This window comes from Herpailurus yagouaroundi, unplaced genomic scaffold (assembly GCF_014898765.1).
Source record: "Herpailurus yagouaroundi ecotype Mexico unplaced genomic scaffold, PumYag 100, whole genome shotgun sequence".
Classification (NCBI taxonomy): domain Eukaryota; kingdom Metazoa; phylum Chordata; class Mammalia; order Carnivora; family Felidae; genus Herpailurus; species Herpailurus yagouaroundi.
Window position 1 is genome coordinate 58,760,561 of NW_024412391.1, and position 27,019 is coordinate 58,787,579.

At 38.1% G+C, this 27,019-nt stretch overlaps 1 protein-coding gene and 1 long non-coding RNA gene across 2 annotated transcripts in view; one reads left to right on the forward strand and one right to left on the reverse strand.

Annotated features, from left to right (window-relative positions):
* NXPH1 (neurexophilin 1) overlaps window positions 1–27,019 on the reverse strand; it is a 301,946-nt gene that overhangs the window by 157,955 nt on the left and 116,972 nt on the right. The window lies entirely within an intron of this gene.
* LOC121028683 (uncharacterized) lies at window positions 5,537–8,074 on the forward strand. Its single transcript, XR_005789382.1, has 2 exons — window positions 5,537–7,139; window positions 7,416–8,074. It is a non-coding gene; the product is annotated as an uncharacterized LOC121028683 (long non-coding RNA).

Below are 27,019 nucleotides of genomic sequence, written 5' to 3' on the forward strand. Positions count from 1 at the left end.
TAAATAACCTCTCAAACCTACCCCCGGGTAGCATTTCATTTAAACTCAGCAGATAGTGAACTGAGATATCTGAATTCTCCACATCCTTCTAAACCAAGTTTAAAAAAGAAAGTCCACTAACATTGATGCCAAGAAATCACCAGGAGTCCCTAACCTCTCCAAATTCCAGAGCCTGAATTCTTGCCAAGTCTGTATGGTAGAATTATGTACAAATTATCAAGCTCTGTTGTGTCTTACAGTTTTATTTTTATGCATTTATACTTAACAGAGGAGCCAGGAATGTTTGGCTTTACAAGCTCAAAAATTTTTCAGAGTACTTAATGCACACTAGAGAACCTATTCTAATGTGCCCTTGTTCTATTATAGAAGAACAGTAGAGAGGATATGTCTAGCATTTGTCATCATTGGTTTCTTACTTGACGTTAAGATAACTACTTTCTTCAGATTTTCTTCTTAATAACGTACTTTCATTTTCCTCAGTCCATTTTTTATGGATCTTCTATGTCCCATAGGCTGCTTAAAATCAACATGCCATAAAATGAATTCTTTTTCTCACCTTTGTTCCCCAACACTTCCCCTTTTCCTGCATTACCAGTCATCCATCCAGAAATCTTAATAAGGAAACACAGATTTATTCTCAGGGCACCCTCTTCAACCACCCCCTCTTCGACCCCCGTAACTTATCAGTCAAATCTTTTCAGTTTCACCTCTTAAATACATGCGTTAGTGGATCCTTATTCTCTGTTTGACATCCCCAGTGTCCCTGCCTTAGCCCAGGCACTCCTGGGCTGTCTCCAGACCAGTGTTTCCCAAATTTCAGTATGCTCATGAATCACCTGCACATTTTGTTAAAATTCAGGTTCTGAGGATGGCGCCCATGAATTCCCATTTCCTGCTGGTCCAGGATGCACACTTTGAACAGCAAGGCTCTAGGTTATTTTTATAGACTCCCAGCAAGTCTTCCTTCCATTCCAACTAATCACCACATTTCTGTCACTATTCTGGGTAAAATTTTCCTATGACTCCTTCTGCTACTGAATTATCAAGACATAGGCCACCCAGGCTACCAATCATAACTTCACATGCAGCTCCTCTCCATCCTCCAGACTCATGTTCTAAACTCCATTCCCCACACCACTCCTTTCTGCTGCTGAAACTCTTCTTTCCTATTTCCAGGCCCTTTGCCTAAAATGTCCTTAGAGTAATCTTCTTTGCCTGAGTGGCTCCTTCTTCCTGGTGAAGTTCAAATGTCACACTTTCTCCTGTGAAACTATCATCCCCTCAGCACCAACCCCTGGCACCTGATATAATTACATGCACGAAGGGGCGCCTGGTGGCTCAGTTAACCTTCTGCTCAGGTCACGGTCTCCCAGTTCATGAGTTTGAGCCCCATGTCAGGGTCTGTGCTGACAGCTCAGAGCCTGGAACCTGCTTTGGATTCTGTGTCCCCCTCTCTCTCTTCCCCTCCCCCTCTCTCACTCTTTCTCTTTCTCAAAAATACATAAACATTAAAAAATTATATATAATTACATGCACCTCCCATAACTTTGGACATGCATTGATTACAATAATATACAGGGTTTTATGTGTACTAAGTACTATTGTCTGAATTTTATGTGTAATCCTCAAAACAATCCTATAAGGTAAGTACTCTTATGTCCCCATTTTACAGACCATGAACGAAGGCACCATGAAGGAAGACAGTAAAGATCCTTACTTTATTCAGGATCACCCAATTCATGCAGAGCCAAGTTTCAAGCCCAGACGACCTGATCCGAGAGTCTGTCATCTTAAACACTTCATCTCACTACCTCTCTGATTATATCTCACTTCAGTTACCGGGTTGAACCATATGAAGCTGCTGGTATTTTACCCTCTTTTACACGTACAGAACACCAGTCTCCTCAGATTCAACTTTTCCAATAAATTAAGAATCGTTCATAGGCAGATGCCACATCTTTTTTTTTTTTTTCCTTCATAAAAACTCCCTAGATTTAGCACAAGTCTGGCATATACCTGACACTTACTTTGTCTTTGTTAAATGAAGCAAAGATAGCAACAGCCTTATTTATTGAGGAATGAATGCATGCTGGGCACCATACCAGGTGTTTCACGTACATTTTCATGTTTAAACCTCGTTACAACCATTTATTGTGGATACTACTATTTTTGTAATAGAGATGCTACCTCTATGCCTATGGATACACACGCAGTAATACAGCAAACTAATAGCTAAAGAAAGCCTATCCTAAGACACAAGTTTTCAGCCTTCAGTGTTGAGAACTTGAAGAATATCTGTTTTTCTTTTCTTTTCTTTAAGTTTTTTATTTATTTTGAGAGAAAGAGAGAGAGCACAAGCATGGAAGGGGCAGAGAGGCAGGGAGAGAATCCCAAGAAGCCTCCACACTGAGAGCACAAAGCTCTATGCGTGGCTTGATCCCACAAAACATGAGATCATGACCTGAGCCGAAATCAAGAGTCAGCCACCTGACTGAGCCACCCAGGTGCCCCAGAATATCTACTTTTCTTACCAAGTCAAACCTGAGTTCTGGTTTTAAAAATCTCACATATTCTGGAATGAAGACATAGTTTCCTTTGTTGGCTCTTCTGTAATTCTTTTTATTTTTAAAATCTTGAAACATACATGAAAACAGAGATAAGAGCATAATAATCTTCCATGGATCCATCAGCCAGTTTCAAAAATTATCAGTAGTATGCCATTCTTCATTTCATCTACCCTCTCATCCTCTGTTTATCACTGTTTTAAAATAAGTTCCAGGGGCGCCTGGGTGGCGCAGTCGGTTAAGCGTCCGACTTCAGCCAGGTCACGATCTCTCACTCCGTGAGTTCGAGCCCCGCGTCGGGCTCTGGGCTGATGGCTCGGAGCCTGGAGCCTGTTTCCGATTCTGTGTCTCCCTCTCTCTCTGCCCCTCCCCCGTTCATGCTCTGTCTCTCTCTGTCCCAAAAATAAATAAACGTTGAAAAAAAAAATTTAAAATAAGTTCCAAATATCATATCATTTCACATGTAAATACATCAGTATGTATCTCTAACAGATTATCTTAATATAGCCACAAGAAAATTATCACACACAACAAAATTAATATCCTTTAGTATAATCTAATACCCAGTCTATACTCAATTTTCTTTGATCTCAAAAAAAAAAGTCTTCTTACAGTGATGTATTTGAATTAGGATCCTAGCAATGTCTACTCCTTACACTTGGTTCCTCCTCACTTTTTTTTTCTTATGCTGTTTATTTGTTGAAGAACTGGATGCTATGACTAGGGGCTTAATTAAATTCAGGTTGAACTATTTTTGGCAAAAATCCTCATAGGGGGTGCTACGTATGTTCTATGGCACCGATAGGATGCACATAATGTCTGGTGGTCCCAAATTTTGTGAGATTAAGATTCATCAGTGGGTTTAAGAATTGTCAACCTAATCCATTAATTATTCTATGTTCCTAAAAATTTTATTAAAATAGTTTTAGAAGCCATTGGCTTCCATTTTTAAGAACCAATATTTTAAGAGTTTTTTAAATGATTTTTTTCTAATTCTATAATTTCTTTTGCATTTGTAAGTTGGAATTCTTATTGATTATCAACCCCCTGTTGGGTTGCTCAGTTATTGGGTGAGGGTATAAACACAAAGATAGTAAACATCTCATTCAGCACTGGCTTCAAGATAAAGTTCTCTATTCTTAGAAATTATTATCCATATCGAGACAAACAAAAAAGCCCTCCATTAAACTATAATTGACATAGACGTCAAGTACCAGCAAGGTACCTGGTTCTTCACAGAACATTTTTTCACTGATCCAATGAACATTTATCTTGTTAAAACTAGGTGTTTGCTAAGGAAGTGAGCTTTCTTTTAGGCATCATGGATGAGGTATTTGATGACCTGCTGTTTGACCAAAACACCAAGTTTGGGGATCTATCAAAAAAATAGAATCATAGTTAAGCGGTTATATTACCTTGGAGAGTAACTTAAATATTTTCCCCATTACATTAACATAGCCTACTGTACAAAATATAGCCTTTTTCTTTATGGATCTACATAATAAGCTGCTATGCTGGGCATTGTGTAAAAACTTATCATGTAAAACATTTGCACAGAGTATCAGATAAAGAAATTCATAACATCAGGGAGAAGAATGTAGCTAATGAAAGTACATTATTAGTTCCTGTTTGCCTATTCATTGGCAAAAGAAATTGGGTCCCCAAAAGAAACATACAAGGGAAATTTTAAATGTTGACAGCATTTGAGGAAATTAAAGCCCAGCATCTTGGCTCAGAACCAGATATACATGTTAGAAGTCTCTACATCCTCAGGATATTTCTAGTTAGTATCTATATAACTTGCTCTATTCTATTCACCTGTATTTAAAAGGCTCTTGATGAGTATAATTTTAAAGCCATATATATGATTTATCTATCCTTGCCAGTAGCATGGTTCATTAGAAAAAGCCTTACCCTAAAATCCAGCAGACATAGCTCCTAATTTCCACACCCACACTAATTACCTGTTTTTGGACAAATATTTTCCTGTAAACATGAAAAGAATGGATTAGATGATGTTAGGTCACTCCCAGCTCAAACTGTCTATAACTTTGTTAAGTGCCATACACAGAAAAGTACACGATTGAAATCAGTCCAGTGAAACCATGCCCTAAGCAACACCAAAAGACCATATGTTCTCCTTGAACTAAACTATATTTAGATCTATTATGATGAACACCATATTCCACACAGCCTTACTAGCAGAAAAGTAACCTTAGACAGCAGCACGTATGGTCCATCTCAGAGAAATGTACACCCTTCAACCTACTGGCATTGAATACCCGAGACAAAGAGAACAACAGAGTTTGAAAAGATCTGGTATAAGTCATAATATTGCAATATTCTGTTTCATAATTTCACATTTTTCCTTTAAGAGTCATTCAAAACATAACAAATCAAAATGTTCAAGTTCAGAATACAATAAAGTTGGTCCCTCCTTTATCTTTCAATGTATGTTTGATTCACAGTAGTTCTGTAGAAATACTTTCAATCCAAAATTGGCTTCTCAGGTGTCAGTCTTTGCAGAATCTGCACACAGCCTCTTCCATGAGGAAATGTGCTTTCACAATCCCTAGGCCCAGTATTTACTCTAAGACCCTTGCTAGAGATGATCTGACCAGAGGTGGAACAAAAACCAAAGGCAAGTAATTTAAGCTTAAAAATCAACTTCTGAAGGAACCTGTTATTTAAAATAAAAATGGAAGAGGGCTTCTCAAGAAATAGCTTCTGGAAAACCCAAAAGACTTCTTTTTAAACACTTTGTTTTAAGTTTACCTATTTATTTTGAGAGAGAGTGAAGGAGGGGCAGAGAGGGAGAGAGAGAGAGAGAGAGAGAGAGAGAGAGAGAATCCCAAGCAGGCTCTAGACTGTCAGTGAGGACCTCAGTGAGGGCCTTAAACTCACAAACTGTGAGATCATGACCTGAGCCGAAATCTCAGCTTAACTGACACATAACGGATGAGCCACCCAAGAGCCCCTCCCCCAAATACTTTTAACAGTTATTTGGGAGAACTGAAAAAACATCAGAGGTGGAACTGTAAGACTTGTCATAAGCTTGAAGTATGAGGGACCAGAGACCATCAGTTGAGAAAAACAGTTGGTAGAGAAGGTGTAATGGAGGTAAGAGAAAGGCAAAGCTTCCATCAGAAACGTTGACCAAGTAGTCAACAGAGAAGCCAGATTTTTCACAATGCTCCCACTGAACTTCAGGGCTACATGGATCTTTGCTCTAGATACTCTTTTGCTTGAAATAATCTGAGCAAGTGATGGGTCTCTATCCATTCAACTAAAGTTAAGCAACAGGTTTAGTTTAGGAACAATTTCACAGCCATACAAAAGAGGCTATGACTTTTCTCACAGCGCAGTCACATGAGAAACTTCCAGTGATTCCATATGGACAAGTACCTGACATATTAGGAGAAGAGAATGCGCACCAAAACTAAAGAGATTAAAGCTTTTCTGCTGGTGTCTATGGGAGACTCTGAAAACACAATGTTGTACTACCTTGAAAACCAAAGCAGATAAGAAGGAAGTAATAACAACTGGATTCTCTTGACAGTAGAGAGGCCTTATCTGGCACCTGGCGAGGAGTGGTCAAAAACAATAGAAATTTCAAGGGAAATGTCAAAATTTAAGGCACACAAGGAATCCTCTATACCTAATCCAAAGAGAGGAGTTAGGCTACAGTGAGATAAGAGGGAGAAGACTGAACCAAAAGAATAGGTTTTTTTTTTTTTTTTAATTTATTTATGACCCTATAATCCAGCAGCTATGGCCCTAGAAATGGAAATCCACTGTAAAGGTATTTCTCCTAAAACTCTGGTAAAAGCAACAGTGGACCAAGAGATGGTATCAGGTTATTCCTTAAAGTATGTGATGGGAACACCTAAGCATACCAGTAAACCCAGGGCTCTTTAATTAGATTCGAGCAGACAATCTGGATTCTACATTTAAATTTTTCTGTTGTCTCATACTCTCCTTGGTGTTTCTGGCTTTAAAAATGCCAAGATCCCATATTGCATGCATGCTTAAAAGATGGATGTAAGACAAACTCTTTCAACGGGTGGTAACTAGACGTTGTGGTGACCATTTCATAGTGTATATAATTATCAAATCACTATGTTGTACACCTGAAACTAATACAATATTACATGTCAATTATTCTTCAATTAAAAAAAAAAAGACAAACTTTCCTGGGAAATACTTCCGAGAGTAAAGAAATGAACAGCATAATGACAACAAAAGCACATTTTGCTTATATTGAAGGGACAACAGTGGGTTGGAATTTATCCATCCTCACTCTCCAGGTCTCTCAGAATAATCATTAGAAAAAAATACGCCAGGTTGCATCTGCTTTGAGGTACAGTTTTATAAACCAGAGGTAATCAGATTATAAAGAGTTCTCAACAAAAGTTTCCTGTTTTATCTCTACTGCTTGCTACCTGTAGTCCAAAGTTTAAGGGGACTCTTGAAGTACACTTGCAAAGTGGATCCTGTCCAGCAAATAGCAGAAGAGGATTCAATAAAATGACTGCCCATGCCTCCCAGAACAGGTGACCAGAACAGGAGTGTCGGGTAAATAAAAAACAAAATAATCCTATGCCTCCTGCTCCTTCATTTATTTCCAGCAAAAACTTCCAAATTCTGCTTTCTAAGGAGCATGGCCTGCACGTTTTTTCTAAGCGTGGGCAGCAGTTGACTGGCTCTATTAATAAGATTACGAATGAAAATGGACCACACATCATCTGCTTTGAGTTCTGGGCTAAAAGAGAAACCCCTGCCTTCATGAATTGCCAGTCAGCAAAGCATTCAGGTGATGCTTTGATTTTCTTGATTTTCTCTTCCCGTCAGGAATTTGGAGTAGACATTCAATCCAGCAGGGAAGCTACAGTGTTTACTAACTGCAATGGCAGCTACAATCCCTCGATTTGAGATATGCCTTCAACTAGGTGATGCCAACTTTCCTTCCAGATGGCTGTTAAGCACCCACAACCAACGACTGACACAGCTTCTGGCAGCAGTTGGGAAGAGCTGTGAGCGATGTCACATCCCGAGGAGAAAGCCAGCAAAATCACATTTTCAATACAGTTATTCTCAAGCACAAGAAGAGTTCTATTTTTATTAACAGGGCCATTTAAAATAGGCATGAAATTAATTTATTGCTACACTGGTTAAAAATATTTACTTTTTTATTAGTTTTGCAGTTGGCATAAATCCGTTTTGCTGTAAGAAATCAGGATGGCGAGCAGGCAATGAACAAGGAAAGACTACATAGCCCCATCAGAGCAAGTGTTTGGCAAGGTTATTGGTACTCCTGCCCAAGAAGCGAGCAGTTAGGCACAAAGCATGTGCTAAATCCATAATTTCTGTGCTCTGGATGCAATAGGAAGACTAGGGAGACTCTTAGCTCTATGCAATGAAACTCAGATAGACATTTCCCTTGTCCCTTGCACAACTTCTAACTGGCAGTGAGCAGTTCTACCATTAAATAACTGAAGAAGCATAACTTACTCATTTGTTTTGTGGCCATTTGTTTTGCTCTTTTAATTTCAATGGGCCATCAGTTTTTAACCGAGTTCTCTAAGGGGTTTAGAATTTGGGCAGGCGAGCTAAAGCAGGGTAAGTAGCGTTCCTAGGGAATTACCTCCAGGTAAGCAGATAAAGCATTTGCTGGTGAAGTTTGTGTCAATCTGTAAGAAGGATGGATTTCCAAGAGGGCAACCCCTCTCTCCAATCAGAATCATCCTGAGGTAGTTTTACTGCTTCTGAGATTCTTTCCCTTTACCAGCCCTCATACTACATCTTAATGGTCTTCATGCCTTATTAGTCATAGTCAGAGAGTGCTTCTTAAAGTCTCCTCTTAGTCCTTTTTGCTTCCTTCTTCCACCATCAATGAAAATGGCAACATGGACATGTAAATGTAATACTTTCGTAAGTTTAGTTTTCTGGTCTCCAGCTACTGTATACTCATTCCATTGTTCATTCTAGCACTTAACTAGGTGCATAGATACCCAACTTCCCAGTGAGTGGGCACTCTCAAAGAGCTCCATGAATTCAGACGCAATAATTGAATATAACGCACATAAAATAGGGCTGATTCTTGCCTTGAGATATAGTTTCTTACAGTTTTAACATGTTGCTTTTCTTCTTCCAACTAAACAGTGCTGTTCACTAAGACAGCAAAAGATTCCACGGACCCAAAGTTTAGACCAGGAGCTGACAGTTTTCTTTGCAATGTGTGATAGAGAATTGGTTCCATTTTGACCTTCAGAAGCTTGACTAATCCTGTTTTAGATTCGGAAGTCAATGTTCTATCTTGCTTATAAAGTCAGAAGATTTAATTCAAATAAAAATCAGAGATAGGGATATGTGGGTTGGTTAGAATTCATAACTTGATTAAGTATCTACCAAAGCCATTTCTAAAACATGATGCTGGAACTGTGTTTATTTTCACTTTTAATAACATCCTTTCTGCGTATACAGGTATACATGTCATTTTTTACAACTAGGAAATTCAGAAAAGTAAATAGAAAAACAGAAAGCTTTCATAGTCTCAGAGATAAGTGGACGTATATATTTCCAGTCTTTTAAAATATGTGCACATACATATATACATACACACATTTTTATTTTTTTTAATGTTTATTTATTTATTTTGAGAGAGACAGAGTGCAAGCAGGAAAGGGGCAGAGAGATAGGGAGAGAGAGAATCCCAAGCAGGCTCCATGCTGCCAGTGCAGAACTGGACACAGGGCTCGAACCCATAAATGGTAAGATCATAACCTGAGCTGATATCAAGAGCTGGATGCTTAACTGACTGGGCCACCCAGGTGCCCCCATATATACATTTTTTTTTTAATAAAATTGGGCTTATGCTTGACATGTTGTTTGTGTATCAGGAGCACTCCCAATTATGTGAAATATTAATATTATTCCATCAACTTTATTTTTAAATTAGGTTTAAAGTTTCCAGTTAACATTCTTCAGAAGACTAAAACACTAGTCTTTAGGTGTACCTGGGTGGCTCAGTCGGTTATGCGTCCGACTTCGGTTCAGGTCAGGATCTCACAGTTCAAGAGTTCGAGCCCCGCGTCAGGCCCTGTGCTGACAGCTCAGAGCCTGGAGCCTACTTTGGATTGTCTCTCTCTCTCTCTTTCTCTCTCTGACCCTCCCCGGCTCACACTCTGTCTCTCTCTCTCTCTCTCTCTCTCAAAAATAAATACACGTTTAAAAAAAATTAAAATACTAGTCATTGATGAATATCTGTAAAAAAAAAAAAAAATCACATTCAAGCAACTGATGGCTTAAGGAAAAGAAAAACTCATCATTTCACTGTACCCAGAGCTGAATCCAAAGCTACGGAGGCAAAGGAAAGTGACTTCATTAATTCCTGTAAGGAAATTAACTAATCTTTTAAAACCATGAATTTTTAGAGATCCCCTTTTGTGGAGACATCCTGTTACTAAAATGCTTTTATTAATACTATTCATCTGCATAGCTCAATTCTACTGATTTTTGAGGACCAATCTTTATCGGGGCAACTGCTCCAATCTTTTCTTAGAAAGGCTCTTTCAGCTCTTAGGAGGAAGCTGAAGAATAATGGTTAAGAGTATAATGTTGACCTTGAGCAAGTTATTTAAACTTTGTGCACTTCCAGTTCCTCATCTGTAAAATGGGGATAGAAATATTCTCTTCCTCAAAAGATGGTTACAAGAATTAGAGGTCAATATATATCTAGCACTTAGAATGGTGCCTAGAACACTATAGGTATTCAATAAATGCTATAACTCTCATTTGGTCATTAATCACCTATTGTTTTGCCTTTTTGTTTCTTGGCGACTATTTTCATTTTCTCCTTTTCTGTAGTATTACTGTTCGGGCTCAACTCTCTTTTTATGTAAATACTTCCATTTTTCCTTGCCTGTGCTCTGCTCTACATTTTCTTTCTCCTTTCTTCCTGTTGGGAACCCATGGACCTTTACAAAACCTGATTATGCACTTTAATAGTCTAAGGCTTTGGACTGTCAGCCTGAAGTTAGAGAGTAGTCTAGCAGAAAAGTCAGCCTCAAAAGACTTGGTCTGTGCATCCGTTTCTGCTAACAGGCTCTCTACCCCATGTGACTCGACCCATTTTATAATCTTTGCTCATTTGTTTTCACCCTTGGGCTGAATGTCCTGGGGCTCAAAGAGCCTGTCTCTCAGGTAGCAGTTGAGCCAAAAATAAAATATACTACTACATTCCCTGGTACGCTATTCTAATTACTGAAAACAGCCAGAGGAGGGAGAAGAAATTGAGAATCACACAGGCTTCCCTCATCTCCGCAACTGAGTGTTATAAGCAGAGGTGAGGAGGCCCTACCATGCACCTAAGGGCAATTTCCCACACAGCTAGCTCAGCAGTTGTGAGTGGTTCTTCCTCACCAACCAAATCTCCTTGCTAGAATCATTTTTCTCTTTTAGAGCCTCAAAACACCAAAGCACAAGGAAGCATCGAGTTACAAGTATCAGAGCCCAGCTGAGTCCCTGTGTGTGCATCTGTGCATCCTACTGGGAGAGTATATAGGATTCCTGTAGTTATAATTGGTGCTGCTGCCCTTCGGCTTAGAATTGCATTACTTGAAAAGCAGAGGGGTTGCTGTTGTACTTATGATCATTAATATTTCAATCCAGAGGGGACTGTTTCCTAAACCCTAGGAGAGGTAACAGAGGTTAGCATGGTGAAACACAGCCAAAATGCCATAACCTGCAGACAGATGTGTTGTGAATAACAATGCATGGAAGAAATAATAAAAATGGATAAAAAGAACAAGCTTCTAGTGTTAAAAACCTTAGCAAATTGAGGTTTTGTTTAAGTACGTGGGAACTAAATGCCAAAGAAAAGCCCCCTGACCTAAACAGCTTGCTGAGAGTGGCTGTACATAATTCAACAACTCCGCCAGGAAAGTTACACACAAAAGGTTGAGAGGAGCTGATCTAATAGATCAACTAATGGCCTGGAAGGAGGTTATAGAACCAGACATCTCATCCCAGACTCCTCTCCCTCTCCCCCTTTCCTTGACATTCCCTCAGGGCCCCATTGCCTTAGAAAAGGAATTTAACTTACATGATGCGGAAAGGGTAATAAATACTTGCCGACAACCTACCATTGGAGGGTGCAACAGAAATGATACGGGTCCCAATAAGCGGCTGCTTCCAACCTGAGAGCACGTCTGTGACCACACAGTGCACTCTCCCTTGCAGTACTTCACATCAAACACAGTCAAACAGATCAGATCACCTCTTTTCTAGAAGTAGAGTGTTCTTTAGAGAGTCAGTGTTCAGCTTCTCTGGTTTTCAAATGTCAACAGTCTTTGAGGTATCTGCTGCCAAGGAGGAAAGTGGGTCTGTAGTCACAAATCTTTGGTTTCATAAAATGAGAGGGCTGGGTCTGAGAAATCAAACCACACAACGTGTAATCTTTTCATAATGATAAACTTCTACATGTGCCATTGCTTTTTTTAATGACTTGACTCTACTGTATAGGTGTTGTTGTTCAGAAATGAGTTATGTGAACCTTTCAAGCAGATTCCTGTTTGTAGCTGAGGCATGTAAACGAAATGAAAAGGAGCCCTTGTTTGTTTTCTTAATAAATAATACATGCCTAGATTAAAGAGGGCAAATATACGGCTCTCCCATTGCCATTGTTCCCTTTGTGAAAAGGCATAGAGGGAATCATCACTCCGGCAATTTTTTTTTTCCATCAGCCGGGTTGTGATCTCAGAAAACTAGTGCTTCCCCCAACTACTACAAATGGATCAGAGTGGGCAAGTGAGTTGAGAACTGGCCCAGTATGTCATGACCACTTCACATTGGTGACATCATGTATTCTGTATTCATCGAAATATTTGCATTTCTATGGCAGAAGTCTATATCTCTGTAGAGCTATATTGAAGGAAGAATATAATTAACAGACCTAAAGTGATAGGGGCTCCACTTAGCTCTGCTTGGTCACCAGACCCAGCCCAAGCTCTCTAGCTACATTGTAAAAGTCATGCACTGTGAACTTAACTGCTGAAAGGTTTAGGGAACTCAGATAAGAGGCAGACATGAATATTCTCAGCATAATAAAACAATTATAATGTCTTATGAAATTAGGAAGAAAATGGGAACCAAAAGCATTTATATTTTTATTAAATTTTATCCAAATGATAAGTTTGTCTGGTTGTGAATTTTAATAAAAACACCTAAGACAAAAGCATGGCTTGCTAACCTAAAGGAAACTGAATACAGATCTCTTAAGCCACTAAGGAAGTGACAGAAGAAAGAAAAGGCATGTTTTTTAATCAAATGAAGTTTTTTTTTTTTAATGTATGTATTGATGTTCTAAAACTATTAGGATGTGATCAATATTCCATGGGTTTTTTTTTCTTGTGGTTCATTATGCCTCCAATACAAAACAAACAGCAAAAAAAAAAAAAAAAAAAAACTATAGCAAAACAGAGAAGCAACAAAAAGGATAGCAGGCAGAGCTGAAACAATTAAAAGGAAAGCTAGAAACTGCAAGAAAACTAGGCAGTTCAGACCATCAATTTTAACTATAAAATTATTTGAGTTCTTCTATAGGCTGATGAAACTTAATACAAAAGTAACAAAGAGAAATGAAAAAGTTATTAAGTATCAGTAATAGTTACATAAAAGGGAAGGGTTGTGTTCCTTGGCGATTTGGGCCCAGGACAAGTTTGGAGCCATCTTCAAAGCTTTGAAGAAATGAACCTACCTGTAAAAAAAAAAAGGCCTCAAGAATAAAGAAAGAGACCAAACTGGAAGCACCTTCAGTAAATATTCTGAATAATTACCAAGTTTTATTGGTTCCCCTGCCTGCCAGACATTAAAAAGATAAAGAGATAACATCAAAAGCCTATTTCACCCTTAACCCTTTGTTAACCTACTCTCTCAAACCTCAGCTGCTCTAACTATTGAAGTCTGGGAGGATGTCCAGGTAGTTATTTGAGAAAAGCACTCTGGAAGAATTACCTATTATACTTCCATTACAAGCAAGAGCTCCCACAGAGACATGTTCATATTTGTTCTTAAAAAACAGATAAAATTCTGCCTGTGAAAGCTGATAATTTAAAAAAAAAACAACCCAAAACCTTAGTAATTATAAAAGTTTAAAATCAAAGTATTGCTCAAATATAAATTACAGATGAAAATCTCTCCCAGATTTTATTAACAAAACAGCAAATTAGGGAAGACCAGAGAGAAATTTTCATAACAGGTCTCTGTTATTAAACAGGTCTCTGTACCTTTAAATAACAGGTCTCTGTACCTTTCTTTTAATGGCAACACTTGCAGGGTGGTGGTAGATACTGGTCTACACAGAAGAGATTAAATGCATTCAAAGCTGGGGGTAACCTGGGAAGCACTGATCAGAAAGTGAAGAAGCAATTGCCTGGATTGATTTTCTGTATCCCCTTCACTTGGTCCTAACGCTGCAGGATGCTTCTGCACAAGGAGGAAAATATGGAGCCTGCATGCTACTGAATACCGAAACATGAGCTGAGCCGTTTATGTAGCCACATGTAAGCAATGTGGTATAGGGATGTCTTTGGGGATTTGTCCTGCCTTTAGAGGTTAGCAGCTACTTGAGAAGAAAATGTTTTTACCGCACCAATTCGTGCAACACTCAAAATACCTTTAAAGGAAATAACACCAGATGAAAATCTATTACTGCCAGGTATGTTACACAATGCATATTATTTTGTCCTCCCAACTCTTAAAGGTCATTAGCCCCATTTTGCAACCCAGGCAACCAGGCCCTGAGGGGAGGGGTCAGTAATTCACCTAAGATTACAAGGATTGCAAAGGAGTCGCTGGGATCCTGACAAAGTCTGTCACAGGCCACAAAGCTGGTGTGCCCTCAGTGTCGCAAGGCTGCCTTTTTCTGAAGGTTTTAAAGGAGATGGGGCACTTGGGTGGCTTAGTCGGTTAAGCATCCGACTCAATCTTGGGCTCAGGTCATGATCTCACGGCTCGTGGGTTCAAGCCCTGCGACAGGCTCTGCGTTGACAGTACGGGGCCTGCTTGGGATTCTCTCTCCCTCTCTCTGCCCCTACCCCACTGGTGCTCACCTACTCTCTCTCTCTCTCTCTCTCTCTCTCTCTCTCTCAAAATAAATAAATAAAATTTAAAAAAGGAAAGGAGGAAGTTAACTGATCCTGTAAGAAATTGGAAAGTAAGCCTTTTTTTTTTTTTTTTTTTAAAGTTTATTTATTTTTGGGACAGAGAGAGACAGAGCATGAACGGGGGAGGGGCAGAGAGAGAGGGAGACACAGAATCGGAAACAGGCTCCAGGCTCCGAGCCATCAGCCCAGAGCCTGACGCGGGGCTCGAACTCACGGACCGCGAGATCGTGACCTGGCTGAAGTCGGACGCTTAACCGACTGCGCCACCCAGGCGCCCCAAAGTAAGCCCTTTTTAGGAAAAAGGGGAATAATTACATTGCATTTATTTATTCTTTGTTTATTTACATTTAAGAATTTACAAAGCATACCTTTTTAGGAATCTGATAAAAGCAAATACACATACAAACAATACCATGTAATAATCACAGAGGTTTCAAGTGCCCCAGAAGCACAGGGACCCAAACCCAGGTTCTTAACTCCTGCACTAATGGCTATTGGCATTTCTTATATATCTGTGCTACATTACAACTTCTCGCTCTATATAGTGACTGAACAGGAAACAGAGAGTGTGAGTTCTAGGGTTAAACTCCTTGTATTAACATCCTGCCTTTGCCATTTGATAGCTGTAACCCTGAGCAAACTCTATTACCTCTTTATATCCCAGTTTCTTCATCTGTAAAATGGGTACAATAACAAGTGTCCAGCTCATACACTATGAGAATCAAATGAGCAATAATGTATAATAAACCTTTTAGCCTAGTGCCTGGCAGAGAACAGGAAATAAATGTTAACTATCATCATTAGTTATTTTTTAATATTTTTTAGATGTTTATTCATCTTTTAGAGAGAGAGAGAGAGACAGTGTGAGCAGGTAAAGGGCAGAGAGAAAGGAAGACACAGACTCTAAAGCAGGCTCTAGGCTCCGAGCTGTCAGCACAAAGCCTGATGCAGAGCTCAAACTCACGAACCGTGAGATCATGACCTGAGCTGAAGTTGGATGCACTGACTGACTGAGCCACCCAGAGGACTCTTTAACTATCATCATTAATTTTGAAAAGAGTTTACAATCAAGGAGTTTCCTCCCTTTATGCTATTTTACTTTGTGTAGTTTTGTTAGTAAAGCAACATCTATCTGGTAGGCTGTATTTTCCCAAGAGGGTCAAAATACTAGCTCCCATCACATGTAGTCTTCTACAATGTGACCATGCCACTCCCTCATAAAGAGGCAGTATTTGTTTCTGACATCTAGATGTATCCCTTAACTGACCTGTTAGCTTTTACTTCCTGCCTTCTAGACCACTCTCTAACTCAGCCACCATGCTGTGAGGAAGTACAAGTAACCTCACCAAAGTACCCATATGGCAAGAAACCATGGCCCCCAGCCAACACTCGTAGCTGAACTCCCAGCTGACAACCAGAGCCAACTTGCAAACCAGATAAGTGAGCAATCTAGGAAACAGACTCCAGAGCCCATCTAACCCCACATGGACCAGAATTAAACAGTCCCTTTGAAACTCTGCCTAAATGCCAGATTATTGTATCAAGTTTCTATGTTTGGGGATAGTTTGTTATGCAGTAGTAGATATCCAGAACATATGTAGCACTTTATATAATCACTCTTTTTTTGCACTTTCTTGCTGCTCACCTTCTCTAAGTATGCCCATCATAAAGATACTTCTTATTTTAGGATTTATAACTGTTACACATGCTTAGTGCCTACTGTTTGCTAATCACTGGACTGTCCTGGATGGAGGGAGAAGGAAATTATACATTGCATAAGTAAACGTGTTCCTGCCCCTAGGCAGTGACACTATAGTTGGGAGAAATAACTACCCATATGCAGAAGTAGCCGAAACACATGGTTACCAAATATTTAATGCCAGTAAAGGGTTTACAAATTCTGGAAGCCTAAATCAGGTCCATTTGTTCCAAATACAGATAAAAGGCTAAGCAAGGGATACATGGGCAGGACCCACTTAGTTATGTAATGCCTCCCAAGAGTTAGATTTAAGCCAGATTTTTCAAGGACAATAAAAACAGGGTAAATATACAAATAGAAGGCAGAGAATATATTCTGTGAGTTAGAAATGGCTATGTGAAGGTTCAAAACTAATAATGAACAAGTCATAGACAAGACTTGTGAAGGAGACTGCTTAAATTCTAGCAGAGGGTCCTTGCCAAGAAGAACAAAGGAATGAGGTTGGGGAGATCGTGACAAGGGGTCAACAAATCTCTACTCCAGGCTTTTACAACCTGGTGTGTTTTGGCCTTGGGGAAGTTTTCTTTTCTTCTTTCAGACAGGAGCCTTCTCTCCAGCCCTCAAAGACAAGCGGGCAGAACCGTGACTTAGGGTGCTTCTGTCAAATAACGCCTGGGCTCTTTACAAACTGGCTTGCTGTGTTTTACTCAGCAGTCTGTGTCATCTCTTTTGTGGAATCAGGATTGCTCAAAATCTAGTCGTGTCTTCTGCCTGGTGTCTTCTGTCAGAGGTGTCGAGGCGGATTCCTTACACATCCATCAAAGCGATACACTTCAAAATGGGAACTAAAAGCGTAGTGACCATATCAATAAAAGCTGCTCTTAGTTGATTCACAAATGCAGCTGCCAATGGAGTGCTGAGCAGAAAATAACTCCCACTGGACTTCAGTCTATCAGCTGTGTGTCAGTTTTCCCCAACCAGCGAACTACGTTCACTCCTGACCATTCAAACCACGGGTTCTCGACACCAGCTTGTCTAGGTTGTGTGCTATCTTTTCATTCAGTGCCTTTTATTGAGGATCTACCCTTTATCAGAAATGAAGACAAACTATAGGATCCTATCAACACTGCCATCCAAGGGCTGTCCTTCCCTACTGCCAAGTTTGGCAAAAAAATGGCATCTAGCTATGCCCTAAGCCAAAAGGGACTTAAAGCCCATGTAAATCAGGAAATCATGGCAATTTCCCACCAATGTGAGATCCCCCCTGGAATTCTGATGGAATCAAGAAAATTTTTAAACTGCAATTAGACAAGCTGAGGTCTTACTATTTGTCTCTTTTTTTAAATCCTTAAAATCCTCTTTCACATATTGTTACAAACCCTATTGTTCTAGTGACCAGACTCTACCATTTCAAGCAGAGAGCCTTCCTAGGGAACAAGAGGATTTAAAATTGAAAAAGCTAAATAATTTAGGAAATAGATCATCCACATTCTGTTTATTTTTTTAATGTCAAAACAGATATCCTCAGAGCCTCTTTTCTTCCCAAATACTACTTGGCTTTTCCTGAAAATGAGAAAGGAGGCAAAACTATGAGGAAAACATACATTACATGCACTAATAAAAGAGGAGCACTTTTATTTTAAGTGTATCTAAGTATCACAATTCAGGGTGCTGAGGATTGCTGTTCACTTACCTACCCACAGACAGCCAAACATGTGAATAACCCATAAGCACAACACCCTTAGCTTCAAATGCAAAGAGCCCTGATGGGATCATCCTGATGGAAGGGAGCCGACCTCACACCATATGGTCCACATCATTCCTCCACTGAGGAGTGCATCATTGCCAGGTTTGGAGCACATCTGTCTCATTAGCATGAAGGTCTGCCCCTGGCTGTAATTGTATTTTTAGACCACATCAGTATTATCCCAAATGCCAGAAAGCTAAAACCTAAACAATGACAGAAAGCAAACATTGACATATCTTTCTTTTTTCTTTTGTTTTTGTCTTCTTTCTTCATTTTATAAGCTCCCTGGGTCCCACATCCTGTGGAGACAAAGATTTTAGCTCTTAACAAGCTTAGCTCTGACCCTAACAACCTCTGTATCTCTTAAGACTTTGTGGATTAAAATCATACCCTGGCTATTAATAGGACCTCCAAAGATTCAAAACTAAATTCCACCTTTAAAGAATTTCTTCTAAGAAATGTGCTTGGAAATAAATATAGTTGAAAAGTTGTCTTAGTGCCATAGGAAATCCCAACACTGATCAGAACACTAGGTGATGATATGAAATTAGTGATATGTCTCAGCTGGGGGGGACCAGTAGACTTCATAGTCCTTACTTAAACAGAGCAAATGATTAAGATGATCATGACTCAAGATGATTGATTCCCTTCTTTGAACATGTTAGCTTGATGGTTCATGGTGATGCATTAAACCCACAGAGACAGGCTAGTTGGAAGACTGAAGGACAAAGAAAGTATCAAGTGGATGGATCAACCTGATGTTGGACTGCTATATATATGCTAAATTAGAACCCTGAGGAAGTTTGCTGAGCACCCCTCCATCCCTTTAAAACCAATTTGGAGGGGCACCTGGGCGGCTCAGTTGGTTGAGTGACCGACTTCGGCTCGGGTCATGATCTAACAGTCCGTGAGTTCGAGCCCCGCGTCGGGCTCTGTGCTGACAGCTCAGAGCCTGGAGCCTGCTTTAGATTCTGTGTCTCCCTCTCTCTCTCTCTCTGCCCCTCCCCTGCTCATGCTCTGTCTCTCTCTCTCTCTCTCAAAGAATAAATAAACATTAAAAAAATTAAAAATCTAAAAAAAAAAAAACAATCTTGGGTTAGGACTGGAACCTGAGTGTAGTCCCTGTAAGCCAAATAATCATGAAACTGGACCAGGCTTCAACCAAGGCTACGCCAAATAATATTTAATCTAAGAAGCACTTATTTAACAATAACCATGTACTAGGCAATTCCTGTTCCAGCATTCAAATATAGAAAATTACTAGACTGTTTCTGTTTTTCTAATACACATAAGCAAAAAAAATGCCCACCATCTCCCTTAAAAAAAAAAAAAAAAATATATATATATATATATATATATATATATATATATATATACACACATATATGACATTACATGAAAAGCTACAAAATTTGTAATCCTTTGGGATGTCATCTTTTTAAACACCATAAAGGAGATAACTTGTCTGCTGGATTCCATTCATCGTATTAAGGTGGAGAAATAGATTTATTCATCCAGTTCTACCCTTTTCTTTTTCAGCCAAACAGAGCCTGCACAATTTGCAAAGGCAGCCTCACTAAAACTATCTTCTAGTCATGTCTGATAGAAAGAAATTGTTTAAGGGGCTTTGGTACACATGTTTTCCCCCCCCCTTCCATTTTGCAATTACATTTAATTTTTATTAAAATGGCTGCCAGAGCCCTTAAACAGACTGGTAGGTGATTACTTTTCGACATACTTCACACTTAACCATGATACACACATCTTTAGAAGGAAAAAGCATATATATATGTATACACACACACACACACACACATATATATACATATATATATATATATTTTTCCCCTCCAATCTGATTTGCTTAAAATGTATTGCATATGACCTGAAGTGTAATCTCCTGGGCAAAGAGTAAACAAAAGCAGTCTTCAATTAAGGGTAGTTAAATGGTGACATTAAAGGAATTGTGGAAATAAATACAATGCAGTAATCACACAAAAATAAGAAACAAAACAAATTAATTTTTTTTCTATGCACTTACATCCAGTAGAAAAACTTGACAGTACACAGTATATTTTTAAATTGTGGACCTGATTGCCCATTGTAGGGAGAAAACAGTTTAAGAAATCATAACTCTACACTGCACAAGGTTAGTGCTATTTAAAATGCAAAAGCAGTGAGATGGTACCCATTTTACCTGGTATTTTCACCACTTCTGCACCCAAGAGCAGACATGTTTATCTTTCACCTTGACATCTGATTGCTGTGCTAATGCCATTTAAAACTAGATGGAAGAAAATTATATTCTCCTAAGGAGTTGACTGACCCTTTAAAGAAAAGAAAAAATAAAGATAGCCATTTTGATTCAAACAAAGTGCTACATAGAAACTGGTAGGCATAAATCGCATCAGGCCTCTATAATTTTTGCTGGGATAATTGCACAGGAACAGTATTTGTGTAATTGTCAGCAGTAATACTCCTGGACCAAGGACCAAGGCCTCCTGCAGATTTCTACAGATCGTTACTCTCCTTACAGTTTGTGCTTTTTGTTTGTTTGTTTTTTATTTTATTTTTCTGTTTGTTTTTGTTTGTTTGTTTGTTTGTTTGTTTCAAAGATCACTGGAGTTAAGCCAAATGGAATTATTATTCTCACACTTGGAAAGATTCACATGAATTTCTGAAAATTAGAAATAAATTTTGCAGCTAGCCAAACTTACATCCTTTGTTTAAGAAAAAGAGACACCAGAGGGTTGAGGGGGAAAATGTTCAAACAAAATGCACATCTTAAAAGCTGTGGACCTATTTGGACAAATGAAAAGCTAATTTGGTAAATAGGATCAAAGAAGCCATCAGACTGTTTAACCCATAGGGTTTGGATATCGGGAAAAGACATTTGACAATGTTTGTGCAACTGTTTTCTTGCTCATTTCTTTTTCTTCCAAGTTGTTGTAACACATTATAGGAATGCAGAAGCAATGAATTATACACTTATAGTCGTAAACAGGGCTCAGAAATATATCTGTATATACAGAATGTTTTTCCCTTTTTTCCAGATTATATACAATAATTTTGCCTTATTTATAACTTAGCAACTTTTATAAGATATTATAAGCATGTTATTTGATCCGACTATATCCTTCCATATTTCTTCTACAAACAGTCTTAATAAATATTAATAAAGGAAAAAATTTTTAACTCATACGAAATTGTTTGATTGGCATTTTAGTATGTTTTGCTTTCAACAAGTTTGTTCAGATTAGCCAACATTTTGATCATAACATACAATAGCAAACATTTAACAGTTTAGATCCTAGACAAAGAATGAAGTAGACAATTCATTTGCAGAGGAAACACAGATGACAATCATTTAAGAAAGGGCAATTGGCTAGGATATGATGCACTGTCAGCGCAGAGCCTGATGCAGGACTTGATCTTATGAACCATGATATCATAACCTGAGCCGAAAGCAAAAGTCATATGCATAACTGACTGAGACACCAGTATGCCCCTTAACTAAGACATTTTCAATGATAATGTCGCAGTATTTAAATGTAGAAAATTATGAGAATGAGGATTTGGTGAAACAGACCTCCTTTTATACAGCTGATAGGACAAAAAAATCGGTAAGAAATTTCTGTAAAACAATTTTTAAATATATATTAAAGATTTTATTTCAAGCTTCATTTTAAACTTTAGTCTGAAAATTTATATCTGTCTTAAGGATGACTATACTAAAAATAATAAAAAAGTTCAGACAAAGATTCATGTATAGGGGCGCCTGGGTGGCTCAGTCGGTTAAGCGGCCGACTTCGGCTCAGGTCACGATCTCACACTCCATGAGTTCGAGCCCCGCGTCGGGCTCTGTGCTGACAGCTCAGAGCCTGGAGCCTGTTTCGGATTCTGTGTCTCCCTCTCTCTGACCCTCCCCCATTCATGCTCTGTCTCTCTCTGTCTCAAAAATAAATAAACGTTAAAAAAAAAATTTAAAAAAAAAGATTCATGTATAAAAATACTTATTATTCAAACATCTAAAAATAATAATCATCCAATAATAGAAGCATATCAAATAAGTTATGATATAGTGTGCAACGTGTTATCCACTCATTCACTGGTGTTTTCAAATCCAAAGTTTAAAAGTATGTAATGATCTGGAGAAACATTCACATAAAGTGAAATATACATTCAAGGTGCATGTAATTAATCCCTAAGTTGTTATAACTATAAATATGCACAGGAAAATATGTTAACTTAGTTTCTGAATAGTAGAATATAAGTGATTTTTATTATCCAATCTGTGTTGGTATTTTACCTTGTTTTGCATATAATATATCTATTCGAGAGCCATTGTTTCTGACATGTCAATACCATACTTTCAAAATCAAGGAACTACAGAAGCATTATTCTTGCCAGTAAGTATAAGCAGGAGTTAGTAGGATCACCCATATGTCTTTGCCACTGAAAAAAAAAAGACTTTAAGTATGCAAAATATGGCTTACTTCTATAAAATGAATGCTGGGAACTCAAGAGTTGAATAGTAAGATTCTTTTGGAACGCCATTTTAAAATCATTAGTTTTGTTTTAAGTTGAGGTTGTCAGTGAAGTTATTACCATAAGCCAGATCCCTGCAATGTTCTTTTCGCCCCCAAGCATTTCATGTTCTGTCACTTCCCTCTGGAATCACTAATTGTCTCCTAGTTGTTTCTATCCCCTACAGCCATTGATGGCTGTCACTGGAAAGACATATTCTCTAGTGGCTTTAGCCAAAAAAACAGAGTTAGTCAGCAGCTTATACCTATTCCTGCTCTCACTAACATCTCTAGATGACCTCAGGCAAGTTTTATAACCACTTATTAGCTGGTCCTCCTCCTTCAAAATTGGGTTGCATTTGATATCATATTCCTACTGGGAAACAAAATAAATATAAATACACCAGATACAAACTTGCATTCTGGGTTCCATTTCTCCCTGTTCAATGCTTAGTGTGTCTTTCCACCTTGAGGAAACCAATATAATTTAGGAGAAATTTGAGAAATAATAGTAGTTTAGTGGTTACAACCTCAAACCCAAACTGGACTTCATAGACGTGAATCCAGCTCTGTCACTCACTATTGATATGATCTTGAGTAAACTGCATAGTCTCTCTGTCTTCTATTTCCTTCTCTGTAAAACAGACTCCATGAGTTAACACATATACAGCGCTTAAAACTGTTTCTGCTATAGAGCAAATATTAGCAATTATTATTACAAAGCATGTATCTTCTTTTTTTCCCAAGGTTATAAATATGTTTACAAAATTCTTGGTTAAAAAAAGTATAGATTACACTGTAATCTGTTCATAAACAGATTGTTTATAAACACTTCCATCTTTGATGAAAGCAAAAAAATAAATAAATAAAATAAAAAATAGAAAACACTTAATCTCTTGGGTTAGTCTTAGAGGTAACTTACTCAAAACAGGATAACACACAACCTAATCTGTTGGGTTAGTCTTTGATATCCATATATTTCCTCAGAAAAGAGCCTGGATAAATAAGGATTCCCATGTATCTTTGCATGTGTTTTTATCTGTCTGCAATGTGAAACTACAGTCCAATAAGAACAGATTTAAAGTAATTACATTTCATTTGAGCTCATGTCAGCCATAAGTTAGCTCAGTACTATTTAATAGAGAAATTCATTGCTTTTTGCACTTAATGAGGCCACATTTGATAAGGGACTCGGGTGGGATCTGGAATTGTAACCGTAATGAAATCCAAAGTTTGTGCTCTTGGTTCCTTAGGAAACAAGATTTCCATCCAAAGAGAAAAAGACCAACTTGTTTGATTTTTTTCATTTATTTTTTTAAGATGCTAAAAAATGAGTGGGTTTTTATCTTTCAATTATTAAACAGAGAAGTTTCACAACAACTCTGACTTAAAAATAAGTTTTGCAAGTGCAATGTATAGTGAACCAAGGTTACTCCTATCATAAAATTTTATGAATCTTAACTATAATTTAACTACTCCTTTTACTGATGAAAAAACTGAGGCCCACAAATATAATGTGCTTGCCAATGTCAACAGGAAGTTAGTGTCAAAGACAAGATCAAGTGCAATGACAGAAATTGTATTTATTGAGCAGTTACAAATCATGTATTAGTTCATTCAATCCTCAAAACAATCCCATGTAACAGATCATGAAAAAATGTAAAGGCATAATAGGATTAAGTGACTGGCCAAAGGGCACATAGTAAGCAGCAGACAGTAACTGAGATCCCAGGAACTCTGATTCCAGAAACCAAACTCTCAACCCCTGTAACAATACTGACTCCAGTGAACTGGAGAAAGTCCTTCTCATGGCAAAGGCAGCATCAAAGCATTATTACACAGTCTAACTGGAAAACCATCAGAAAATATTAATAGTCCCTTCTCTCTCCATCCCCCAGCATTTATACAACTGCTTAATAGCCTTCTTAGGAACTTGTAAGTTAACTAGATCAGAGAATTTTGATATCTGGAAAAAAAAATCTGATAGTCATTGCATTCTTCTAGATTCTTTACAACAAAGAACATACCTTATTGAGGTGGAATTTTTCTTGGAGAAAAACTATCACTGCACAGCTTGCTCCCCAAAACCAGGGCAATGCTAAACATGTTACCCAAGCAACAATGGACTATACTAGAAAAACTGATCATTGAAGCACAGCAAAGTCCATGAGCAGGAAACTTGCTTTTTAAATGAATGTCACCTTATTCAGTTATGTGACCTCAAAAATGTTGCTAAATTCTTTGTCTGAACTACTGGGAGAATAAGATTTATACCTTTTTATTCACTCATCCATTTATTATACATCTATTTTGTATAGCAGCAGGATGTCTATCACTGAGCTAGATATAGGTAGATGTGAGTTTACTGAGAAGCTAATGTAGCTTGAGCTTTAGGAACCTCGTTTGCCTGGGCCCGACCTAGGGAAGCGCTGGAGGAAGAGGACAATAATGCACTTTCATAATCATCTATTTTGCAAAATTGTGCAAAAGAAGATATATTAACTACAATCAAATAAGGTCGCCGTCTCTTTCCCCTCAGATCTCCCCTATCTCTCACTTCCTTTCCTTGTGTGCCATGGCTTTGGAGTGACTGTAGGGATGTTGGCACCCACCTAAGGAAAAACTGAGTTGTGAATAGTTAACATTTAGTTGGACATTAATGGGATATATTTATGTAGTACACACTCATTTCCATGTAGACTAACCATATCTCAATTTAGGAGCAGTCTAGGAATACTCCCACTTCTCAATGTGCCCGTTCACTTACAGTGACCCCACAGAAGTCCAAAGCCAAGGTCATTTCACAGTATAAAAATTCCCTGCAACTTCTGGCACCAGAAATACATGATAAAAGAGACACAAGGTTTGAAATGTATAGAGCCAAATATCATTATTATTGTTGTTCTTATTCAACTAGAAATATCCCCTAGAGAATCTAATACTTTTAAGTTCCCATTAGGAGGCATTAGTTGACAGTTCACCAAAACGTAAATAAACTAATGGTAGGAGGTGGAAAAAAGATGAGGGGTCACTGGAAAATAAATGATTAGAAAAGTAGGCAAGCCAAAGACAAAATGATTGCTCTGAGTTCTGGATGCTGCTAAGTTAGTGATATGAGAACTTTTAGTGAGTGTCAGAATCACCTGGAATTTTTGTTAGGAAATACATCTTTTCAAGCTCGTCTCCAGACCTATGAAAACAGAATATCTGGTTGTGAGGCCAGGGAAAATGTAAATTGCATTTAAATTAAAACATTCTGTTGATTGTAAGGTAGATATTTCATAGGTCACACTTTGATCTATGGTGACAAATTTCTAAAATAGCTAATCCAATTAATTCAGCTGGAATATTCACAGCTATATACCAGAAGCCTGACAACCACCAATGAAGAATATCCCCATCTGGTTTCAATAATGATCTGACAGAACCTACTTTTCTCCATGTTTGCAATTTTCTTTCCCAGACTCAATTGCCCTTTGGGGTGAATAGGAAAAACATACATTAATGTACTCAATTTTGTAAAGGAAGAAGAAACAACTACAGGAATATTTGAGTATTCTTTCAAAGGTTAATGTGTGGATCTTTTTGGCACTTACACATCTAAACTATTACAACAAAGTGCACAGCCATAATAAATATAAAAAAGAAATTTCTGCTTTACACACTGATCCAAGAGCAAGCTTACATGGTGTGCATAATCACTGATATTTTAATTAGCTTGCATCAAAAGATCTCTGACCTTTTGTTCCAATCTTTAGGGTGAGATCAAAAGTGCAACAGCTGTTCTCCCTACACACAGTGAGCATTTAGCTTACACACAAAAAGGTGACTTTTTTTTGTTCATCAACATAATTAAGCCCAGATATTGACTGTCTGTGTCAGACTTTGGCCAAGAGCTAACTTGTATGAAAGCTTGACGTAATCGTATTAAGGGCTGACAGTATTTAGTTGCCATGAACTGAATAAGAAAAATGATACCAATAATGTAGGTATATACTCTCTACCGCATGCTAATAAGCTAATTGGAGTCTAAGCAGTTGATACTTATAATTTCTATATTTTAATTACAAAAATCATCAATATTATAATTGCTGAGTACTACTTCCTTTAAATATTAAACAACTAATTGACCTAATTGAGCAGAATACTGCTAAGAGTATTTTTTTTACCCACAGAAGAAGGCAATCATCTGGAGGTTAGTATTTTGTTTTAATTAGAACTATTGTGTATGAAGTGTCCATATGCATATGTCCTCTAAGTAAAATCCTGTGTCCAACCATCTAAAAGAGGACAGTTTTTTCGTGATGAGGCATACATTA